The 6,540-nt window shown below is 35.0% G+C and overlaps 1 pseudogene; it reads left to right on the plus strand.

Moving 5' to 3' along the window:
* The first annotated feature begins 956 nt into the window (after positions 1 to 956).
* Positions 957 to 2,744, plus strand: LOC107942682 (cytochrome P450 CYP82D47-like; annotated as a pseudogene).
* The last annotated feature ends 3,796 nt before the right edge of the window (positions 2,745 to 6,540 follow it).

The raw sequence follows: 6,540 nt of genomic DNA on the forward strand, positions 1-6,540 counted from the left end.
ATGTTTATAAAGTAGTGAATAATTTATTAATTAATATAAAATAAATAATTAAATAAGTTAGCACGACGTTTGTTAAAAACTAGACCTGATCATCAGTCGGGCTATTCATTTATGTCTAAAAGCTCACCCGAAAAGTGGAAGGATTTAGACAAAAATATAAGCCCGAAAAATGGACATGGACAAAAAATAAGGTTCGTTTTTTAGATGGATTGGGCCTCAGGTAGGATTTTTTTTCCTGGGCTTGGCCCGACCTGAATCAACTGTTTTACTATTGTTTCGCTACCATTTCGTTATTATATTGCTACTATTTTGTTGTTACTGTTTAGATACTGTATAACTATTATTTTATTGTTAATTTTGCTACTATTTTAGAGACATTTGTTTGCTAAGTTGTAACTATTTTAGTGTGATTTAAGTATAAAGATTATTTTAACATATATTTCTTGATTTAATGGCATTCTTAATTATTTGTAAAACCCAAATTTATGTAATGGTTTGAGTAAGAGCAGGTGGTGAACAAGCTTTCACAATTGAAAGTATTATTGTAGAGTTACCATTTATGGCTATGAGCAGGTAGAAAAATTGGGTGATCATGACTTGGGGTATATTATATTCTTTTATTAGGGTAGATAGTAAGAAAGGGGACAATATATCACATTAAAGATGGCTTCTAAAAGTTTTTATTTTAAAGTAAATAGGATTCAGTAAAGCAAATGATGATGATCTTAGCACTATAAAAAGCAGAAACTTTGTTTTCATTCTGTTGTTAGTTCGACCTACTTTTTTTTTGTCATTTCTTTTTCTTGTCCTTACTCTCCCACAATCTTGCAAATTTGCATACCCCACCAATAAACTTGTTCCATGATAGTTGCATCAGTATGGTACCTTACTAGATTTCAGACTTGGACAGCGGAGCACTAATTAATCTTTCCCCAAGGGCAAGCTATATTTGTACGTGCAAAAACGCAAGCCATTCCCATCAACTTCTTCACAAGATCTCTACACTTCCCTGTCAAAATAAGCAATGACAGATCTTCTTGATCTCTCCACTTTTGGTTATGCAGTAGTGTTAGGCATCACGCTACTGTTTTTGTACTCAAAACTCAAAAAGCCTAGCTCAGGAAGCGGCGGCAAAGCTGCACCCGTAGCAGCTGGTGCATGGCCAATAATCGGTTACCTCCCGCTGTTAGGGGGACCCAAAGCCCCTCATGAAACGTTGGGAGACTTGGGTGAGAAATATGGACCTGCCTACATGATCCGGATCGGTGTTCATCCAGCCCTGGTGGTGAATTCGAGTGATGTTGCTAAGGAAATCTTCACCACCAATGATTTGCATGTTTCCTCCCGTTCCGAATTTGCCGCCGCTAAACACTTGGGTTACAACTATGCCATGTTCGGCTTCTCTCCTTACGGACAATACTGGCGTGAAATGCGCAAAATAACAATGGTGGAGGTGCTATCCAATCACAGGATCGATCAACTTAAGAAAGTTTTTGTATCAGAAATAGAAGGCTCAATGAAACTATTATATAATACTTGGGCTGAGAAAAAGGATGGCTCTGGTAAGGTGTTGGTTGAGATGAAGAAACACTTTTCGGACTTGACTTTGAACGTTGTTCTCAGGACGGTTGCTGGGAGGAGGTACAGTGTTGTTGCAGAGGAAGACCAGAAAGAGGTTTTGAGATATCGTAAGGCTTTATGGGATTTCTTTCACTTGACAGGGTTGTTATGTTGGGAGATGCAGTCCCTTTCCTCCGATGGTTGGATATTGGTGGTTATGAGAAGCGGATGAAGATAACTGCTAAAGAGTTGGATGAAATTTCAGGGGGATGGCTAGACGACCACAGGAAGGGCGGACATTGGGATGAAAATAAAAAGGAGAAAGATTTCATGGACGTAATGAACTCTGTTCTTAAAGGTGCAAGCCTTGCAGGCTATGATGCTGACACCATCAACAAAGCCACTTCATTGGTATAATCTTTCTCTCTCTCTCTCTTCTCTTAAATTTTATTTCACCATTAATTAGTTTCTAAAAATTATGAAAATTGCGCATTGCAGAATATGATTTTAGCAGGCAGTGACACCACTACAGTTACCTTAGTATGGTGCTTGTCCCTAATGCTAAACAATCCTCCTATACTCAAAAAGGCTCAAGAAGAACTAGACACCCATATAAGCAAGGATAGGTTTGTGAATGAAACAGACATCGGCAAATTGGTTTACATCCAAGCCATAATTAAAGAGACTTTTAGAATGTATCCACCTGCACCCCTTTCAGCACCCCGTGAGCTCAATGAAAGTTGCTCCATTGGAGGCTATAACATCCCCAAAGGCACTCGGTTGATTATAAACCTTCACAAGATTCAAAGGGATCCTAAAAAATGGCCAGAACCATTGAAGTTTAAGCCAGAGAGGTTTCTCACTACCCACAAAGATGTGGATGTTAAGGGTCAGCATTTTGAATTGATGCCCTTTGGTAGTGGTAGGAGAAGCTGTCCTGGAACATCGTTTGCACTCCATATGTTGTACTTGACCGTATCTAATTTCTTGCATGCCTTCGATTTCTCAATACCATCCTATGGTTTGATTGACATGACCGGCACTGTTGGATTGACCAACATGAAATCTACCCCGCTTGAAGTACTAGTCTCACCTCGCCTTGCTCCTGAGCTTTATAACTAAAATCCAGATGAAGATTGCAATAATCAAGTATGAATAATAAGAATGCTTAAGCATTTTGGTTCTTATGTTGTATTATTATTAAATTCGCGTATGTGTCTCGATTTCACTTCTCTTTTTAAAATCAATAATGATATAGTTAATAAATAAATATTTATTAGATAAAACATGTAGATTTAAGGTTGTTTTTACGGTATACATGGGAAATCTTAGTTCTCAAATTTAAGTCGTGAAATCTTGACTTTATTTTTCTGCTCTACTTTTCTACTTATTGTGTCTAATATTATGAGTTAGCATTTTGATATATATATTATTTATAAAAATTTAAATCTTTTTAACTCTTACATTAAATTGAATTCGTCTGAATCATTTCACCTATCTCGCTAAAATAAAAATCATAACATCCAATCTTTTTGCTTTGTTTTATTGCCACAACCTAGATTCCAATTTCAGTTAACTATCAATCAATCGGGATGCATTAAAAGTTTTCTGACATCTTACCACTAAAGTATATGTGATGATTCGATTTGGTATTGGAACCGAATTTCTTGTATGGAGTTAGCCCAAGAGCAGTTAGTAGACATATATGACATTTAAGAATAAATTATTAAGTATAGTACAGGGACTAGTTAGGGAGATTAGTAATTAAGTTGTATGGGGATTAAATTGGAAGGTGATTAAAATAGAGAGAGAATTGATTAGAGGTTAAGCATGTCCTTAAAAAGAAATTAAACCAAGCCCTTGAAAGTAATTTACCCATCAATCTCCACCAACCTTTCATGCATTGATTTATGACTATTGGATTCATTAATTCAATTTTAATCACCTTACAACTACCCAGACCCAAACTTAAGCCCAATGGCCCAAATCCAAAAAAAAACCCTAGCAGAAAAACAAAAGAACCCTAGGCGCCGCACCTAGGGTCTTTTGACCCTTGGTCTTCTGCCATCGCCACTCCTAGCTCTGCTCGCAGCCACCGACGCCACCTGCTCTCTGACACCAACCACCCCCGTCAACTTCCACTTGCAGAAGAAATGACAGCATAATAGATTAAAAACAAGAGAGTTGTAAATGGCTATAAGAGCCATCTAAAACTACTGTAAACGGGAGGTTTTTTTTTAGAGAAATAAAAAAAGCAGAGATTCAAGCATCAATAAAACAAAAATAAAGAAGCAAGTAATGAAACATATTTAAAAAAAAGAAAACGCAAAGGTTTTATTTATTTATTTATTTTATTTTCGAACTCCTTTTTATACGTTTTATATATATACACATAAATATATATTAAAAAAAGTACCTTTTCGAATTTTCTGAACACCGTGGACGGTGGCGTTGTCGCCCGAGACCGGCAGCCGCCGCGGTGGTCCGGCGCCAGAGCCTTCGCCGAATTCTGGGCTAAAAAAGAAGGGGGAGAGCATTTTTTTTGTTTTTTTTTTTAGAAAGAAAAGAATGAAGTTTTTTTGTCAAAAAATTGAGTTTTATCGGCCCCCAAAAACGACGTCGTTTTGGCACTGACCTCAAATGCTCAAAACGACGTTGTTTAGCCCCTCAACCCGCGCATTCGACCCAACCCGCCAAAGGATCTGCGCGTTTTCGACTTTCGGGGTATTTCAGTTCGCGGTCCTTCCATTTTTGCAACGTGCTGCGATTTGGTCATTTTTCTTTCTTTTCTGTTATTTTAATTTAGCCTCATAATCTTAATTCTGTTTCATTTTAGTCCCACGCAAAGTGATGCGTTTTGAAGGGTGGGATATTTACTATTTTGGTCCCTCCATTTCATTCGCGCACTCAATATAGTCTTTTCTTTTAATTATTTTCGAATCCGCCCCATATTTTTTGTTTTTAATTCACTTTAGCCCTTTTTTTTGTCATTTTGGTTATTTTCTTATTAAAATTAATAAATTTCCTATTATTATCGTTATTATTAATTATTATTACTATTTACCCATTCATACCTTTTTTTTTAATTTCAAATTTCGTTATATATATACATACATACATTTTTATAATATATATATACACATACATATTTTTATAATTTATTTATATATATACATACTTATATATATTTTTATATTTTATAATTTATATACATATCTATATATATATCTATATGCATATTTTTTTTCATAAATGTATATATATACATACTTATATATATTTTTCTATATTCTATAATTTTTTATATACATATATATACATATATATACATATATATCTTTTTATATTTTTATATTTTTATTCATTTTTTTATTTACTTATTTATTTTTATTCATTATTATTTTAAGAGAATGTTTTATTTTTATTTGCTTATAGATTTGTTATTTTGTATGCTATTGATTTGTCCTTTTTATTTATCTTATTTTCGTTGTTATTGCTTGTATTATTTCTACATCATCGTTTTCATTTTTATTTTGTTACGCATATTGACACCGTGTTTCATTTCTACTATTTCATGTTAGATTAATTTTATTCAATGCATAAATTGTGATTTTTGAATAAGTAAAATCTTGTGTTTAGATTCGAGAAGGTCGTACCTTAACTTTCTGGGTTTTGATTTTCACAATAAATCTAAATACACGAATCTTTTCAAACTCAAGTTTTAAACGATCTCGGGAATTGAGAAGAGATCGTGTCCTAACTTATTGGGCATGATCCCTTTTTTTTCTCAAGTTTTAAACGATCTCGGGAATTAAGAAAAGATCGTGTCCTAACTTACTGGGCATGATCCCTTTTTTAAATCCGAGATAGGTAAAAATCTTATAAATAAATAAATTTTGGCATTCATTCGCGCATCAGGAATTCAAGACATTGTGTCCAAACTTACGGGATACAATTTTCTTTCTCGATCAACGTGAAGTATGTCCTTTTTCTTTTCAAATATTTTTTGCATTTCAATAAAGGATCATATTTTAAATCTTTAAAAGTTTTCAATCTTTGACACTAAGACATTAATTAATCAACTAGGTACCAATTTTGGGAATTACGAGGGTGCTAATCCTTCCTCGTACGTAACCAAAATCGTACGTAACTCGTTTTTCTAAATTTCGTGGACCAAAATCGTTGTTTTAATAAAATCAAATCATTTATTAAAAACAACCACTTTTTAAGGTGACCCGATCACACCTCATCAAAAAAAAAAGATTGGTGGCGACTCCCGTTTTCGTTTTCATTTTCAAAATCCAAGTCGACCCCGTTTTTCACAAAAAAATGGTGTCAACAGGGATCTAAAGTAATTATTTTTTCTGATCATGTAGCCCTCAGGTACTTGATTGCGAAGAAGGAAGCAAAATCGAGGCTCATTAGGTGGATTTTACTGCTCCAAGAATTTAACATTGAGATTCGAGACAAAAAGGGATGCGAGAATTTAGTGGCTGACCACTTAAGCAGAATAAAAGTACCTTTTGACGACATCCCTATTAAGGAAGAATTCCCTGATGAGAGCCTATTCTCGACCGAGGCACGTCACCCATGGTATGCAGATATAGTAAACTTTCTAGCCACAGGATCGTTACGCACTGAGTTAGCACGTTCTGTGAGGGACAAGCTTAGACGCGACGCTTGATATCACATTTGGGATAACCCATACTTGTGGAAACACTATTTAGACCAGATAATACGAAGATGTGTTCCAGAAATCGAGGTAACTTCTATCCTTAATTTTTGTCATGCTAAAGCTTGCGGAGGTCACTTTGGCCCTAAACGAACTGCTCATAAGGTGTTAGAATGTGGGCTATGTTGGCCCACAATTTTTCGAGACGCATATAACTTTTGTAAGTCTTGCGATAGGTGCCAACATACAGGTAACATCACTAAACGAAATCAAATGCCCCTTTCCCCGATTCATGTATGCGAAATATT

This window comes from Gossypium hirsutum, chromosome D05 (genome assembly GCF_007990345.1).
Source record: "Gossypium hirsutum isolate 1008001.06 chromosome D05, Gossypium_hirsutum_v2.1, whole genome shotgun sequence".
Classification (NCBI taxonomy): Eukaryota; Viridiplantae; Streptophyta; class Magnoliopsida; order Malvales; family Malvaceae; genus Gossypium; species Gossypium hirsutum.